We start from the raw sequence: 19,667 nt of genomic DNA on the forward strand, positions 1-19,667 counted from the left end.
AGTGCCACAATTGGAGTGAGGGCGGCTGGTTTGAAGTTTGAACTTGCTTCACTATCACCAACTTGCCTGGAATGAATTTCCTTCACCATTTTCATTTCCAATTGTTTAATATCTCCCTGCAGTCTGTGGCTTTCTTCCACATTGTTAATTGCATGACTAACTGCTGTATGATCCGCACACTGCTAAATCACGGCCACTACAAGTGAATATGAATCATTGATCTATATGAGAAAACAGTGGAACTCACTGCAGGCATGCTTTGTCGGTTTGCAGGCGACGCCAGAATTGTAGACAGTGAGGAAGATTATCTAAGTTTCAAAAGGATCTTCATCCAATGAGTCGTTGGACTGAAAAATGTAACATGGAGTTCAATCTGGATAAATGGAAGGTATTGCATTTTGGTACAACAACAAGTTGCGTAGTGTTGGAGAACACGGAAGCTCGGGGTGAAGGTGCATAATTCCTTGTAGTTTTCATCACCTACAGATAAGGTGGTTGAAAGGCATTTAACATACTTCCCTTCATTGTTCAGTCCTTCGTGTATAGGAGTCGGGACGTTATGTTGAAGCTTTGCAGGACATTGATGAGGCCTCTTCTGCAGTATTATGTCCAGTTCCGGTCGCCCAGTTGTAGGAATTATATTTTTCAGCTGGAGCAGGTTCAAAATAGTATGCACGCATGTTGCTGTGTGTGGAAGGTTTGAGTTACAATGAAAGGCTGGATAGGCTGAGACTATTTTCAGCTTCGAGATCAGGGTGCTGGAAAACCACAACAGGTAAGGCAATATCCCAGGAGCAGGAGAATAATTTTTTTGCGCAAGTGTTCTTCATCAGGCTCTTCCCCGAAATGTCGATTCTCCCGCTCCTCAAATGCTGCATGACCTGTTGTGCATCCCAGCACAACACTGTGGATTCTGATCTCTCATCTGCAGTTCTCACTGTCTCCTAGTTGAGACTGTTTTCACTCTAGGTTATGGGTTTGAACGGCGACCAACAGAATTTGGGAGAAGATTTGTAGCTCGGGTGCTTGTTGTTGTGGTTCTGTTCGCCGAGCTGGAAATTTTTGTTGCAGACATTTCGTCCCCTGTCTAGGTGACATCCTCAGTGCTTGGGAGCCCCCTGTGAAGCGCTTCTGTGGCGTTTCCTCCGGCATTTATAGTGGCCTGTCCCTGCCGCTTCCGGTTGTCAGTCCGGCACACTGCAGCACACCAGAACTGCAAAAAGTGGAAGAGGAACACATGTACAAGGTATTCGCCAAAAACGGATACCCGCGCAATTTCATCAACAGATGCCTAAGAGAAAGACAACGGAACGAGGACATGCCGCAACCCAAAGGACGAGCCACACTACCATACATCAAGAGCATTTCAGAACTGACAGCCAGACTACTGCGACCACTAGGACTTATAACAGCACACAAACCAACAGCCACCCTCAGACAACAACTCACCAGAACGAAGGACCCGATACCCAGCATGAGCAAAACTAATGTAGTGTACAAAATCCCATGCAAGGACTGCACAAAACACTATATAGGACAAACAGGAAGACAGCTAACGATCCGCATCCATGAACATCAAAGAGCCACGAAACGCCACGACCAGCTATCCTTAGTAGCCACACACGCAGACGACAAGCAACATGAATTCGACTGGGATAACACTACCATTATAGGGCAAGCCAAACAAAGAACAGCCAGGGAAATTCCTAGAAGCATGGCACTCATCCACAAACTCCATCAACAAACACATCGACCTGGACCCAATATACCGGCCACTACAGCGGACAACTGAAACTGACAACCGGAAGCGGCAGGGACAGGCCACTATCAATGCCGGAGGAAACACCACATAAGCGCTTCACAGGAGTCTCCGAAGCACTGAGGATGTCACCTAGACAGGGCACGAAACGTTTGCAACAAGAATTTCCAGCTCGGCGAACAGAACCACAGCAACCTGACAGAAGTTTGTGAATTATTGAGAGGCAAGTTAGAGTTAGCGATAGCTGCCTTTTCTCAGGATGGGGATTTCAAGGTGAGAGGGCATATGTTTAAGATGAAAAGACAGAGTTTTTTTAAAAAAAAGTCATGTGAGGCTTTTTTTAAGGAAGGTGTTTTACGTGTGCAATTAACTTGCTGAGGAAGTGATGGATGAGGGTGTGTTTGCAACATTTAATGGACAATTGATTCCAAATATGAATGGGAAAGTGGGATTTTTAAAATAAATTTATTCATGCCTAGTACATCAGTTATTTCCCAGAGGACATTTTAGAGTCAACCGCGGTATTATCCATCTGGAGTCTCCTGTGGGAAAGAGCAGCTGAATATGACAATTTGCTTCCCGAACTGGCATGAGTGAATCAGATGGGATTTTCCATACAACTGATTTAGGTCATCACGAGATTCTTCAATTCCAGGTGCTTATTGAATTCAAACTCCACCATCTGTCATGCCAGGACCTTAACTCTTTGTCCTCAAAATATTACCTGGTTTTTTGGATTAACAACACAGTAATAATACTACAAGGGCATTATAACCACTCAACGGGTACAGGAGGAGGCAGATGGGAGTAGATTAGTTTGGCAGTATGTTCAGCATGGATTGGTTGCACTGACGGGCCTGTATGCCTTCATGCTGTATGACTCTATGATTGACGCTATGGAGCAAATATCTGGTTGGGATTAACAGCAGCACTGACAACATAATCGAACACCTGATGGGATATGTAATCCTGCTGGAGGCTGGGAGGTTGTTTTGATCAGTCATCCCTTCCCACACACGGGACTGGTGAACGGCCTCTCCCCAGTGTTACTGATTAAATGAGTTTCCATTTCTGTGGTTAATTGAATCCCTTCCAGCAGTTCCCACATTGCCCTGCTTTCTCTGCGGTATCAGTGTCCTTTTTTCTACACAGGGTGAACGATCCTTTCACATTGTGTCCACACAGGTACAAATCCCGTTTTCCATGTTGTTAATGTGTTTTCATTCTTCCTTATTCACCCACAGGGTGTGAGTATCACTGGTCAGGACAACACTTATTTTTCGCCCCTCGTTCGTTGCTGTCTGGCTACACCACAAACCTGGGTGCGATCCCAGCCTCGGGTGTCTGTCTGTGGGCAGTCTGCACATTCTCTGTGTGTTTGCGTTTTTATTTCTCTCTCTGACCAAAGGTGTGCCTGTTACAGGGATCAACAATGGGAAATGCAGGCTTATGGGGTAGGGAATACCCTGGGGTCTGGTGGGATGCGCTTCCGATGTACCCTGTGAACTGGAAGGGCCGACAAGCCTGCTTCCCCACATGATGGGGATTCCTGAATTAAGGGTCAGCTCATGTTTTTTTTCTGGTCCTGGAGTCTCTCGTAGGCCGGACTGGGTGAAGATGGTTGAATCCACTGCATAAGGGACATGAATGAATGAGATTGCAGGAAATTTAAATCATGATCTCTGTTCCTGAGGTCAGGCTTGCATTTCAGGTTTTATTCGTCGAACGTAAACATCACCTTTTCCGTGTTCCAGTCGCCAAGGATGACTAGTTTAAAATATCACCCCAACACCACCTTCTCCAGGTTGAAGCCTTGACTGTGTGGAAGAAACTGATACTGAGCAGATGCGAGCAAATGTAACTGCCACCGCCAGTGTCGGAAACACAGATCCAAATAGCAAAATCATCTGTTAAACCCACCACTGCAAAGTTAAGGGCTCAACACGCTCCAGTTGTGCCACTCAGCTGTCTTAGAAAGATGCACCGGAAATCGCTATGGTAGTATAAACGGGGACAACCATTCCCTTGAGCAGGAGCACACTTAACCGAGGAATTTCTTGCGTCTCTGTACCATCACAGAAGGACAAGGCGCTCACCTATTGCATCACTGGAGCCAGTGAGTAACTCTGCGCACTCATTTCCATCCCCATTTCCAGTTGGATCTGGGCGGCTGTGCCGATGTTAAGCTAAAATGCTATTGAAGCAAACATTTCAACAATATCCTGTACTGTCTCCCGAGTCTTTGATGTTTTGTCGAAATCGATCAATCTCAGTTTTCAACATTCTCATTCAAGGGATCTCTACAGCCTCTGAGGACATCGAACTGAAAGATTCAGCTCATTCTCAGTTCCCACATGACTGTCACTGTTCGCTGAGTACTGATACTGTACATTTGCTGTTCTTCCGAACATTTCCTCTGCTAGTATACTTATTGCTGCTTGCAAGCATCCTGTTCTGTGGTTACTGTGATCGTGGTTGTCGGTATTTTGCATTGTGACCACAGCAACCTCGATTTGAAACCAAATCACGGCACTAAGTGTTCTCTCCGTTGTCCTTTTTGTGACACATGCTAAGATATGAATTGTTTTACCTTCAAATTCCGCTCTCTTACATCTCTGCGTTTCATAGATCAGGATTCAAACATACCCGTTGTCGGAGATTTCTCTCCTTCCCACGATCATTAAACCTCCTTTCCGTCCCTCCTCCCATTTCTCTGGGGCAATGCTCAATCTATCACTCTCTTTCACATTCATACTGTTCTGTCTGTGCTGCTGCTGCGGTCACTGTTGTTGGGTGAACGTGCCCCAGTACCACCATCGGGACCTTCAAACAAATCGGGGTTGTGAAATCAATCCCCATGTAGCAGCTTTTACTGACCAGAGACAATTGTAGTGTCAGGCTCAAGGAAAACACCAGGACAGTTTTGGTGAAAATACATTTTATTGTTAAAGATCAGCTTTTATGGCTTTCTGCGTTGGTCTTGTGATAATTTCATAGGACTGATAATCCAGAGACCGAGGTAATAGTCTGGGTACTCGGGCTTGAATCCCATCATGCCATAATTGTCAAATTTGGATTAAAAAAATATCTGCAAGGAAGAATCTAATGACTACTATAGATCCATTGACAATTGTTGAAAAAAAAATCTGTTTCACTGATGTCATTGCGGGATGGAATTTGCTATCCTTACATGGCCTAGGCTGCATGTGACTTCAGACCCATAGCAATATAGTTGAGTCTCAACTGCCCTCTGGGCAATTAGGAATGGGTAATAAATGCTGCTTAGCTAGAATCGCCCTCATACAAATCCAGAAATTTTAAAACAAATGCTCAGTAGGCTCAAGCAAGAGTGTTGTTTGCAGTTTTGCAAGTCACATTATAGCAGGGATGTGATCATACTGAGAAAATTGCAGGAGATATTTACCAGGATACTGTTTGGGTTGAAGAGTTTCAGTTGTGAAGAAAGACAGGACAGAGTGGAGTGTTTCTTGCAGTGCAAAGGAGATGTGTACACGATATGATTGAGTTAGGGCACGGACAGGGTTGAATAAACGAGTTTCCCATTGATGGAGGGATCGATCAGCAGGGGCCAGAGACTTAAGGAGAAAGACAGAAACGTTTGAGAAGATGTGCGAAAAAGCTTTATCAGCTAGTGGGTGTATGGAATTTGGAATACACTGTCTACATTTTTCAGAGCGGCAGAAAGCTTCATAACCTGAATAAATATTCAGATGTGAACTTTTGATGCCAAGACATATAAGGCTGTGAGGTAAGCATTCTGAAATGGATTCAGTTCATTAGGCAGTTGTTTTTGACAAGTGTGGCCACATTTGGTTGAAGGGCCTCCTTTGACACTTTTGCCCTCGGTAGTATAATGGTTAGTGTCCCCGCCTGTCACAGTGCTCAATTCTCCGCTGGGGACAATGTAAACGTTTTAAAACTGTCGCTCCATTCCCAAGTGCGGGTATTGATACCTGTCCTTCCATTCTCGATGAGGCATATCACACGAAGGACAGTGCTGCCTGAATAAAGGTGGGGAAGGACTGCAACTCTCAGGGAGGCAGAGTGTCAGTGAACGGCCAAACACGTGACTTCTGCAAACTTCACCTTGTGACTGTGTTGGAATGAAAAGCACTTGACAGACTTGTTCCGGATTGAAGTGTTTACAAGAAGCAGGAAGTGAGGAAGAAACAACATAAACACATTCAAGTATGAGTGCAGAAACATTTCCCGCAGCACGAATTAAATTGTAAAGGACAGAGTGGCGTTTCGATACAGTGAATTTGGGTTCATTTGTTTTGATGAGGCTATTACCAGGGTATAAAACCATTAAAACATGATACAGCATTTGCTCAGTATGATGGAACATTGTCTCAGTAATTCGCACTGCTGTTCAGAGGGAGGGTTATTTTGATTGGCAAAGTTAAATTGCCCTCTCGTGTCCAGGGAGTGAATTAAGTAAGTTAGGTGAATTAGCCATGGGTAACGCGGGGATAAGGTCAGCAGTCACAGGACGTCAGGTTATACTCCAACAGGTTTATTTGAAATCATAAGAGGGAGGGATTCCCCTTCTTCAGGTGAAATATAAGGAAATAGGGAGGGGAGCTAGGTTTGGTTGAGATGCTCTTCAGAGAGTCAACACCGGCTAAATTTACTGAAATGCTCTTTCTGCACTGTAGAATTTAGTGATTCTATGAATTGTTAATGACGGTGTTTACTGAGGTGTAAAGCCATTAGATAAGATGCTGATGGGGGTGTACTGAGGATGAGATTTTATTCACTTGTCTTCTTTGAAAATTGAGAACAGTTATCCCTGATCCAAGGAAGACTTAATGGGGGTTTTCAGGTGATGAAATGTTTGGACAGAGTAAATAGGTGGAAAATTCCCTCTTTCAAGTAAGTAAACATCTAGATGTCAGGCATTCAATACCTTTGATAAACCCTTTGAAGGACAAAGCAATGATGAGAACAGAATCGCTGTCACTCCGAGAATCTGTTTTTTTTCAAAATATTTGGACATTTGGTGACATACAAGGAATAAATTTCACAAGGAGAGAGACAGCGTGTGGCTAGGTAAAGGTGTAGGGCTGGCGTGTAGTCGGTCGGAAGTTACGGGGAAACAATGTCTCGGTTGGTTGACTTTAAATGTAAAGACATTTCTTTAAGGTGTGCAGCTGAATAAGATTCGGGTCCAAAACTCTGCATTTTGAAAGATTTGGCATAATATTCCACCTAAAGCATTGTAAATGGAACTGAGTGGATTTTTATTTATTGTGAAGAAGAATATGTTACATAATGAATGGGAAGTTACCAATTGCTTGGAGATCGACTTCCTGCTTTCATCACATGCGTTAAAGATGTGAGAACAAACACCATGATGTTTGGTCCATTTAATACTCAGTGAAATCTGCCAAAACAACGAGCAACGAAACTGGTGGGTTTTATTTTGCACTTTAACCCTCTGTTTTTCTAAGCAGTATTTTCCTTAAGCTGAAATAAAGTCCGAGCAAATTTGAATACAACATTAATCGTTCCAATGAGATATATCTAATTCACTTCTGATTATTACAATGAACATTGTGAGGTTTCAGGAACATTAAAATGAAACGAACAAATTAGCATGTCTTGCGATTTAATCCAATTCAGGTTTAGCCATATGAGAAAGGCCATTGAGCGACAACGTCGCCTTTATTTCCCTCACCATGGCTTCTTCACGTGAGAGAGAAAGTGACTGAAGAAATTATGTGTCAAATGTAGGTGTAAATATGACGGTAAATTTTGTCCTGTTTCATTCTGACTCAGTTATGACTCAGAATGTATCACTGACAGCTATTCATTCTGACCAGCATGGCTATTTATTGGAATTTCCTCTAATTATAATTCAAGTGAAAGCAGAAACACAATGGTGTGGATTCGATTCCGCTCTGGAACTTTCTCATCCATGACGTTCACAACATATAACCTGATGAGGTCACATGTCATCCCTCTACAAAATGTGCTGAGGAGACCGAGAAATGATGGTGGTGAGTTATTATATCGCTGTGCTCCACATTCACTGGTTCGAGTCACACTCTGGTTGTTAACTTTACACACCGCTCTGGCAGTTTTTCTTTGCACCTCACACTCTGGAATACACTGGATAGAGAATCTTGTTCTTGCCCTTCACTGCACGTGAGACTCACAAATAATCGACACCACATTAAAGTCGAAATGAAGAGTGAGAGCAGTCATTCTATTCAATTGGAGATGAAATTGGTGGAATGAGAAGGAACGCATTTTTCTTTCCGCCCGACATTCCATCTTGTCTTTCTATGAATTTACATCGAAAGAAAGAGAGAAAAAAAACAAGAGATTGGGAGCACAAGTTTATCCATTGGGGTTGTTCATGAGTACTTTAACCTAACACTTCTCACAAAGATCTATCATTATTTCAAACAGTCACTCGGAATTGGAACCGCAGAAAATTTCTCCAATGGAAAAAAATTCTTTGTTTCACAAATTTCTGCAGTGTGTGAATCATACAACAATCCATCATCCAGCGTGATCACTGACTTTCCAACTGTATAAGATCTAGCAACTTCCTTCAGCAATCGCAGCTTCTGTACACAGCCACCTGTGCTGAGCCCAGTGACATTTGTTGCCCCCAGGTCACAGCATATTTCTTCTTCCTGAGTTTATGAGCCTTGTTCCTGATCTGTCTGATCTGTTTAATAAACCTTTTCTGTCACTTCATCACATCCCCTCATAATTCTGAACTCATGAATAAAATAAGGCGTTAGACGAAATGTTAAACCAAATGGAAGTATGCTATTCAGCCCAAGGAGTCTGCTCAACCATTCAACGAACTCATGGTTGATCTGTTTTGGAGATGCCGGTGTTGGACTGGGGTGTTCAAAGTTAAAAATTACACAACACCTGATAGTCACCTGACTAATACCTGATGAAGGAGTGATGCTCCGAAAGCTAGTGTGCTTCCAATTAAACCTGTTGGTCTATAACCTGGTGTTGTGTGATTTTTAACATAGTCGATCTGATAATCTTGAATTCCTTTCAGCTCACTTAGTTCGACAAAGTTTCATCATCTTTCTGATTAACTATCTGGCACTGTTTGAAAATACCCAACCACACAGTCTCAACAGCGGTTACTGGAAAATGCCACAGATTCTTTGACCCCTGAGCAAAGAAATTACTCCTCATTTCTGAATTAAATGGGCAATATCTAATTCTGAGATTATGTCCTCTGGTGCTCTCCTCAGAGCATAGGGAAAGCCACCTGCCCGTATCTACCCTGTCAAGATCCCACGTTATTATGTGATTATAAAGTTCCCCTCCTCCTCCTTTGTTTGAAGGAGAATAATCCCAGCCTAACCAATCATTCCACGAAGTTCTACTGTATACAGAGTTAGCAACATGTTAGTAAGTCTGCGCTGTCCCTTATTAAGACAGATGGAGAAATTTCGGTGAGGAAACGGGTTGAAATTTCAGGCGCAGACCGGAATTGGAATTGAAATCAGAAAGCGATTAGAATCGGATTGACCCACAGAAGGACCAAATGCAGCGAAGATAACTCTGACAAATGAGAATCTAATCATATTCGATTGACATTCAATGGCTTCAGTGTAACTGAATTCCTCCGTGTAATCGTCCTGGAAGCCAGTATTTAGGAGAAATAGAACCTGACCGCCCATATAAAGAAGTTGACGACAAACACCTGTCCGTGGGTCGACTTTGTTTGATTATTAACACAACTCTTGTCTCCGTGAAGCCTACATCGTCCGCAACTCACAATTTAGATGTTCAACAGAACTCTCTCCATTTGCCGAGGTGGGTGCAGCTTCAATGCCACTGAAGGAACTGGGCATCCTCCACGACAATGCAGTCACCAATCTGTATATTGTTCAACACCTGAACTTTTATTCCCTTAACTTCTCAGGCACAATTGCAGCAGAGTGCACCACCTAGAAGATTCACTGGAGTAAGTCATCCAGGCTTTGTTGACAGAACCTTCAAAGCTCAAAAATTGTACTGACTATAAGGACAAGTTCGAAGATGCACTGAACCTCCACCATTTGCAAATTACCCTCTGAGGCACATACCAGCATGACCTGGAGAGGAATCAGTGGTAAATCCATTGAGTGGTGAAGTAGGTTGATGGGCAAAGATTTATACTTCTGCCCTCTATCTTTCATCTTTCAATTTTTAAAAATGTAGATTATTGCATGGACCAGACTTGTGCTCATTCCTTTCGTTGTTTCCTAAACTGGCGGTTGCTAAAGATCGAATATCATCCACAGTCTGTGGTCAACAATAGAAAATACCCAAAAACCTCTCGAACAACTGATCTCCCTGTCCAACAATCTTCAGGGATCTGTGAATGTCCACTCCAAGATCTCTTTGTTCCTATACACCACTCAGAATGCTCACTGTTATTGTTCCAACTCCCCAAATTCACTACCACTCATTGGTCTGGATTCAATTCCATTCACCATTTTTCCTTTCCACCTGATGGATACATCCCTGCGGTCACTGACAATATTCATTATAGTCAACTATGTATCGTCAGTAAACTTCTAAATCATGACTCCTAATAAAAAAGTTTGATTTATTGATCTACATCAGGAAACAGTGGTACTTCACTGGGAAAAATCTTCCAAACATGGTTCCTTGCTGCATGGGATGAACAACTGCCATGTTCCAATCTCCAAGGGTTGCTAGCCCAGTATCTCGCCACTACATTTGCAGATGACACAAAGATTGGTGGAGAAGCCAGAAATCATAGGGGACTGTCAAAGAATGAAGGGGAACATAGATAGACAGAAGGGTTGAGCGGAGAATTGGCAAATGGTGTTCCATTCAAGCAAATGTGAAGTGATGATTTAGGGAAGTCTAATTCCAGAGCCAAGTATACAGTAAACGGAACAGCCTTGGGTAAACTTGATGAGAAGAGAGATCTGGGAGTTCAGGTTCTTTGTACCCTGAAGGTGACTGCACAGGTGGATAGAGTGGTCAAGAAGGCATATGGCATGCTTGCCTTCACCGGATAGGGCATTGAGTATAAGAGCAGGCAAGTCCTGCTAAAATTGTACAGGAGTTTGATTCGGCCGCGTTTAGAATACTCTGCACAGTTCTGGTATCCAAATTATCAAAATTATGTGGACGTTTAGGAGAGAATGCGGAGAAGGCTTACGCAGATGTTGCCTGGTATGGAAGATGCAAGCTCTGAAGAGAGGTTGAGTAGGTTACTTCTGCTTTCATTAGAATAAACGAGATTGCTGGGACCTGATTGAGGTCTACAATATCATGAAGGGTACAGACAGGGTGGCTAAAGATAAGCTTTTTTCCAAGATGAGTAATTCAATAATGAGAGGTCACACGTTCAATGAGAGAGGTGAAATGTTTAAGGGAGATAGACATGGAAAGTATTTTACACAGAGGGTGGTAGGTGCTGGAATGCGTTGCCAGCAGAGGTAGTAGAGGCAGGCATGGTAGATTCATTTCAGGTGCGCCTGGACAGATGCATGAGTAAGTGAGAAGCAGAGGGATACGGATGCTTAGAAATTGGGCGACATGTTTAGATAGTTGATTTGGACTGGCTGAGGCTTGGCCGTCCAAAGGGCCTGTTCCTGGGCTGCACATTTTCTGTATTCTTTGTTCTTCTTTGTTCACTACACTACCAGCTGTGGGTTACAGGTGAAGTAGTGTTACTTCTGCAATCATAATTACTTATGCAAGGTAAATGAACTCACACCAGTGTACAATTGTTTCAACCAAGAGCAGAGTCAACAAGAATGAAACCTTTGTGAAGGAAATATATAATTGTTTTCATATTAGCTAAAATGTGCATACAAGAATGAAAGGTGACTGCAAACAATGGTAGATCGTACAGACAAATAGATAAGGTGCTGTGAGGGTGTAGGTTAAGCCAGATATGCTTGTACAAGCAGCAGTTATAAGCATTTGTTTCTGCAAAAAAAAAACAAAAAAGAAACCCAATTGAAAGGTTTTAAGGTTCAATATGGTTGGGGTAAGGGAGGAAATGTCACAAGTGGGGGAAATAGATCGCAGTGAAGGAGGATATACCTAACAGTTAACCACAGCCAGGATGTGGTGAAAAGGCCAAGTAAAACCTGTACTTTGTTATGCACAAGGCCAGATAAGGCAAGAGAGAAACAATAGTAATGGGCACCAGGTTTGGAGTAGTGAATCCTATGTATTTGTTAAACTCTGCGAGTCTATTTCAGGGACCACGCTTGCAAGTGTATAATAAACATACTGATTGCTTCATATCTTGTTTCGCATGAAATTATTGAAGTGAGTGGGTGAAGTTTCTAACAATTGGGGGATTGTCCGGGATATTCTTCCATCACCGGGAGGAGTGGTTGGCCCTGGACACTGGGAAGAGGCCTCCCATTCACAATTGAGGAGCGGTTTCTTGTCCCGGTTTTGTCCACTCCCTTGGGCGGCTGGTATGTATCCCACAAAGAGTCATCTGAATCAGACAGTGAAAGAAGGTCGATAAAAAATATGGAAAAAAAGGGGCCAGGCAACTCTGTGCACAGACCAACGTCAGAAAACTGAATTTTAAGTATTAACTTGGTGGCCGGGAAAAGGGGTATTTAATCGCTGAGGGACTGGTGAAAGGCCCGAGAAATGGGGGGTAGGCAGAGTAAGTCGAACTGTCACGGAGTAAAGGAAGAAAAAGTCCCTGGTAACTTTCCTCCTGAAAGTCCATTGGGGAGGATGTTGAGGGAATGGACAAGTAACACTTGTACAAAGGAAAAAGATAAAAAGAAAATGATTGAATATTGTTGTTTAGTATGGACCAAAGAACCAATCCTCCATCCAGCTGTCTTCTGGCCAAAGTATGATTCGGATGAGGATTGGGTATGTCAGTATTTAGATTTGTATGTGAATAAAAAATAAACTTTTAGTCAAGAAGAGGCGGACTATGCATCCTGTTGGAAGGGAAGTTTGGGAATGATGGTAGTAAAGCCAAAGGATTCCCCCTCTGCCCCCCCCCCCCCCCCAGTCCCTGGGATAGTTTTTCCTGTTTGCACTCCCGCCCCCCGTACCATAAAATCAGATTAGGTGAAAATGGGGGAGAGGAGAGACAGACAGACAGGGACAGGAAACGGATGACCCACAAGAGGAGAACGAAGGGGCGGTGGAGAGGGATGTTGTTGTTCCCGACCCTCAATCCGCAACAAAAGGAAGGGAAGATCAAGTAGATGTAGAGGAGGCCTCTGGAGTAACTAAACGAAAGGCTAAGAGGGAAAAACAAAAACAAAAAAGGGGAAGAATATAAAGACTTATCCTCTTCGCGAGGTACCAATAGGGGACAAAGAGATTGGGTTTGTAAGTGCCCCCCTCACCAGTGGGGAGGTCAGAACATTTAAAAAGGAGATGAAGGTCCTGGTTGAGGGTCCGGTAGGGCTGTCTGATCAAATTGATCAATTCTTGGGGCCCAGTCTGTATACTTGGGCTGAGTTAATGTCTATTTTGAATGTACTATTTACTGGGGAAGAAAGGGGACTTATGTCAGGAGCAGCCATTAAAATATGGGACAGGGAACTTCCCATTGGGAATGGGGATACTGGACAGGGAGAGACGGAGGTTCCCCTCAGAGACACACAGTGGTAAAATCAAAACCCGGAGCATAGGGAAGAAATGATGGAATTGAAAGACCTGATTCTAAAAGGAATAAGAGAGGCAGTTCCGAAGTCGCAGAATTTGACTAAAGCCTTTGAAGTTGAAGAGGAGAAAGATGAGACACCCTCAGCTTTCTTGCAAAGATTAAGAGACTCAATGCGGAAATATTCTGGAATGAACCCTGAGGACCCAGTGGCACAGGGTCTTTTGAAAGTATATTTTGTGACAAAGGCATGGCCAGACATACAGAGAAAGATACAGAAGATAGAAGGGAGGAGTGAAAAACCATTAGATGAATTATTAAGAGAGGCACAGAAAGTGTTTGCAAAGAGAGACGTTGCGAGACAAAACCAGAATGCAAAAATGATGGTAGCTACGTTTGATGAAGTAGTTAAGAAAAGAATGGAACCAATAATGAGCAACCGGAGCGGTGGGTGGCAGCATGTAGGACAGAGAGGAAGAGGGAGAGGGAGAGGACAAGGGGGAGCATTTGATAGAGGGTTCTGGCGACAGGGACAGAGATGGAAGTCTCCACAGGCAGAATGTTGTTATTGCAGAAACTCGGGTATTTTAAGCGGGAGTGTACTGATCTACAAAGGGAAGTAAGGGCAATTCCGCTCATGAATTTTGATGAAGATTAGGGGTGTTAGGGGTGCCTGCCCCCGGGGAGCCACCAGGATAAATTTGAAGGTGGGACCCTGTGGGGAAGAGGTAGTCTTCCTAGTAGATACCGGGGTAGCACGGTCATCACTAAATTTTAAACCAAAGAAAGTAGGAATGTCAACACGGTCAATTACTGTTTTCGGGGTAAAAGGGGAAAGATTTACTGTTCCAGTATTTGAACCTATGATGATAGAAGTTCCGACGGATACAGTCACAGGGGAACTGTTGTATATCCCTGATATAGGAAGTAACTTACTAGGGATAGATTTAATTATCCTCTTAGGACTGGAGATTTGAATTCAGGAAAAAGAATTAGTTGTACAAATGACAATGTTGACAGAAGATGTGGAGAGAGAGATAGACCCTATTATATGGGCTAGAGAAGGGAATTGTGGAAAAGTACAGATCCGTCCCCTAGAAATAACTTTAAAATGGAAAGGGGACGTTGTTTATGAGCGACATTATCCCATTTCCATAGAAGGTAAACGAGGACTGCAGCCAGTAATTGAGGGGCTAGAGATGGACTGTTGGAGCCATGTATGTCTCCTTATAATATCCTAATTCTACCAGTGCGGAAATCTGATGGAACTTATCGATTGGTGCAGGATTTGACAACATTGAATCGAATAGTACAGATCAGGCACCCAGTGGTGCCAAATCCCTCTACGTTATAAAGTAAGATCCCTCATGACCACAAATGATTTAGTGTGATAGATTTAAAGGATGCCTTTTAGGCTTGTCCCTTGGCGGAGGAAAGTCGGAATTTGTTCACCTTTGAATGGGAAGATCCCAAGACAGGACGGAAACAGCAATACCGGTGGACCGCGCTCCCCCAGGGGTTTACGCAATCCCCGAATTTATTTGGACAGATGGCAGAACAAATATTGGAGAAATTTAGCAGCCCCAAAGGAACTACCCTGTTGCAGTATTTAGACGACCTCTTAGTAACAGGAAAGAGAAGAGAAAGAGTAGTAGAAGCCACTAAAAAAAATGTTGAATTTTCTTGGTCAGCAGGGACTGCGAGTATCTAAAAACAAAATACAATATGTGGAGCAAGAAGTGAAATACTTGGGACATTTAGTTAGTGAGGGAAAGAGAAAGGTAAGCCCAGAACGGTTAAAGGGAATAGTGGGGATTCCGTTGCCCAGGAATAAACAGAAATATCTTAATTGTTTGGGTTTAACTGGATACTGCAGATTGTGGATTGATTCTTATGCTCAAAAGACGAATAAATTAGATCTCAAACCATTAGAGGAGGAACCAAAGTGTCTGAGTTGGGAAGAAGAGGAAAAATAACAATTTAAGTAATTCAAAACAGATCTGATCCATGCCCCCATGTTAGCCTTACCTTCTCTAGATAAACCTTTCCAGCTCTTTGCTACCGTTGATAAGGGAGCGGCTTTGGGAGTATTAACCCAGAGGTGGGGAGGAATGAAACAGCCAGTAGCATATCTTTCGAAGCTCTTGGATCCAGTATCCTGGGGGTGGCCTGAGTGTGTGCAGGCCCTGGCTGCCACTGCATTGTTGGTGGAGGAAAGCAGAAAGCTTACATTTGGGGGAGCCCTAATAGTAAGCACCCCACACCAAGTGAGAATGATCCTAAACCAAAAAGCTGGGCGATGGTTGACAGACTCGTGGATTCTGAAGTATGAGGCAATATTAATACAAAAGGATGATCTAGTGTTGGTCACGGACAATTGTTTAAATCCAGCTGCCTTTCTTTGGAAAGGGAAGGAGAATCTCCTCAGAATCCAGAACACAACTGCCTTGACGTTATAGAATAACAAACTAAGGTCCGCATGGACCTGAGAGATGTTCCACTTCATGCAGGAGCCTGACTTTTTATAGACGGATCATCCCGGGAGACTGAAGGGAAAAGAAATAATGAGTATGCAGTCGTAGACGGGACGAAAGGTAGTGTGGTAGAGACAGGAAGGTTGCCAAATAGGTGGTCAGCTCAGACCTGCGAACTCTATGCATTGGAAAGAGCCCTTAGGGCATTAGAAAATAAAGAGGGAGCAGCATACAGTGACTCAAATATGCATTTGGTGTTGTGCACACTTTTGGAAAGAATTGGCAGGAAAGAGGACTGATCAATAGCCGGGGGAAGGAATTAGCACATGAGGAGCTGATTAAATGGGTCTTGGAGTCCCTATTACTCCCCTGAGAAATAGTGGTAGTGCATGTAAATGGTCATCAGAAAGGAAATGGACCAGAAGTTAGGGGGAATAGATCAGCCGATGAAGTGGCTAAGGCCTGGACCCACAAGGAGTGCTGATTCATTCCCTAATACCTACTGTCCCTGATCCCTGGAAGCTTCTATACTTACTGAAAGAGAAGAAAGAGAATTGAGAGATTTAGGGGCTACAAAGACAGCTGACGGGCATTGGAAGTTACCTGATGGAAGGGAAATGTTAAACAAAATGATGATGCGGGAGATTATGGCCGTCCTACACCAAGGCAGCCATTGGGGAGTACAAGCAATGTGTGATTTAGTTCTTAGGGAATATGGATGTAAAGGAATATATACAATTGCTAAACAAATATGTGAAGGATGTATAATATGCACAAAGGTAAATAAGAAAGTCCTGAGAAAACAGACCCCGGGAGGAAGAGACCCAGGATTGAGACCCTTCAGAGTGTATAAGAAGATTATACTGAACTACCCAGAGTAGGAAGACTAAAATATATGCTGGTCATAGTAGATCATCTACCTGGTTAGGTTGAGGCATACCCTCTAGCTACTGCCACTGCAAGTGTGATGTCTAAAACAATATTAGAGCACATAATTCCCTGATATGGGCTCGTGAACCATATAGATTCCGACCAAGGAACTCATTTTACCTCTGAAGTGTTACAGGGGGTAATGGAAGGTTTGGGAATTTTCTGGGAGTTCCATGCTCCATGGCACCCACCATCATCAGGAAGGCTTGAGAGAATGAACCAAACACTCAAACGACAGCTCTCGAAATTGATAATAGAAACCAGACTCCCTTGGAACAAATGTTTACCTATAGCTCTCTTGCAAGTACGAACAGCCCCAAGGAAAGATTTGGGACTAACCCCGATGAAATCATATTTGCATTACCTTATCTGGGAAAGAACGGAGAATTGACAATTCCCGAAACTGAAGACTTGTTCTAAAGAAGTATATACTGGGCTTGTCCGCCGCTTTGTCTTTCCTCAGGAAACAGGGTTTATTGGCACAGACTCCGCCCCTTGAATTCACCGCCCATCCCATCCGGCCAGGAGATTGGGGCTTAGTAAAATCATGGACAGAGACTAAATTGCAGCCGGACTGGGAAGGGCCATATCAGGATCCTTTGACCGAAACGGCAATAAGGACAGCGGAGAAAGGCTGGACTCACTACACACGGATCAAAGGGCTAGTAAAATGTCCAGTTGAGGAAGAAGTCTGGACAGCCTAAACAACGCAAGACCCGCTGAAACTCAGGCTGAAGAGACTTAGAGTAACTGATTATACTGTGGCGATACGAGCGCGGGATTATTTATGTAGGATTGTGTATTAAGGTTTTTTGTGCTTCAGCACAATTTTTAGAATGTTGGGGATGCTTAGAATTATGATGCTAGCTCTCTTAGTATTTTGTCAAATATAATTTTCATATGTGTGATTAACGGTCCCTGAGTCTGATAATCAGCAAGCAATAGATCTGATGCATGTAACTTAGTAAATTGTGGGGATGTAGATAATCAGAGACAGTACCGCAGCTCAGAGATACATCTTAAGTCCATTGGGGATGGTACTTGGTATAATGGTCTCGTCACAGTACACTGGGCCCTCCTTCCGACCAGTTTGCGATTGTCCCGATAAAAAGTCTAACCCAATATACCTAATGATAAAGAAAACCACATGGCTCAAAGCAATTCTGGGAGATGGGGGGAGGGTGTGGGCACCTATGAAATACAATTAGATAAAACATTTGGGATAGAAATGTAAGCAAACGGGAAGGATTTCTCGGGCTGTTGTTTTCAAATTAGCATAGGACAGGGAAAACGGGCAGAACTATTGGATAATAAGGTACAACCTTTCACCCCTCCCGATGATCCTAAAGTAGTAAAAATTATAGAGATGAAGGACTTGAAACAGACCATCAAAATAGAAACTGGATACGGGGATGCAAATGCCTGGGTTGAATGGTTAAAGTATAGTGTAAAAAGTCTGAACAAGAGCAATTGCTATGCATGTGCCTCCAGTAGTCCAGTGGCCCAGGTGGTTCCCTTTCTGCTTGAGTGGAAGTGAGACAGGAAGGACATGAAATGTATGATAGCCCTGTATCAGGATGCGACTGCATGGAATGATAGGAATTGTACCTCCCTATCTCTTATTTTCGCTCCCTTGGAGAAGAAAGATTCAAAAGCCCCGCTATGTTTTCAACCGCAGTTGGAAATCACACGTCGTGTGTGGGTAGAGGAGGTACAAATCGGTCTAGAGATTTGGGGGAGCTGAAAGTATGTACAGAGATTAAGAATGTCACCAAAACGGACAAGGGAGGGAACTACTCAGCACCAAAGGCTCCCCGAGCGGATCTGTGGTGGTACTGTGGAGGCGAAATATTGAGACCCACCCTACCACCGGATTGGAGAGGGATATGTGCAATTGTACAATTGGTAATTCCATTTATCCTGGCATTTGAGGAGGAAAAGATAGTGGGGAAAAAGGGAAGGAGTAAGAGATCACTGTTAGACACTTCTTTCGATGACAGGATTTATCTCGATTCTGTAGGAGTCCCTAGGAGGGTACCTGATGCGTTCAAGGCTCGTAATCATATTGCAGCAGCCTATGAGTCAGCTCTCTTTTGGTGGGTAACAATTAATAAAAATGTAGATTAGATAAATTACATTTTCTATAATCAACAGCGATTTATAAATTATACAATAGATGTGGTTAAAGGAATATCAGAACAGCTTGATGTGACAAATAGTATGGCATGGGAAAACAGAATGGCCCTCGATATGATTTTAGCAGAAAAAGGGTGTGTATGTGTGATGTTAGGAGGAAGCTGTTGCACCTTTATTCCTAATAACACTGCACCTGATGGTTCAATTACTCGGGTGCTAAGGGGATTGACTACCTTAGCAGAGGAACTGGCTGAGAATTCAGGAGTAGACACATCTCTCACGGGATGGCGTGAATCATGGTTTGGAAAATGGAAGGGGGTGGTGGTTTTCATCCTTACTTCCCTGATAGTAGTAGCCGGGGTATTGGTAGCCATTGGCTGTTGCATCATGCCCTGTATACGAGGACTCACCCAAAGACTGATTCAGACAGCCTTAATAAAACAGATACCCCTAAAATGGAATCAGGCAGAGGAACTTTGTCGATTAAATAATGAGGGGATGAGTGAGTCCAAGATGGATGAAATCTCCGGAATGATGCTTCTGAATTTTGGGGACAATGCTTAAAAGAAAAATGCAGAAGATAACAAATGGTAATTAAAGAAAAAGGGGGAAATTTTGGGATATAGGTAAAGTAGTGTCACTTCTGCAACATAATTATTTATGCAAGGTTTATGCACTCACACCAGTGTATAATGGTTTCAACCAAGAGCTGAGTCAACAAGAATGAAAACTATGT

This window comes from Chiloscyllium plagiosum, unplaced genomic scaffold, assembly GCF_037043375.1.
Source record: "Chiloscyllium plagiosum isolate Xiang-an unplaced genomic scaffold, Cpla_swu_hap1 HiC_scaffold_51, whole genome shotgun sequence".
NCBI lineage: Eukaryota > Metazoa > Chordata > Chondrichthyes > Orectolobiformes > Hemiscylliidae > Chiloscyllium > Chiloscyllium plagiosum.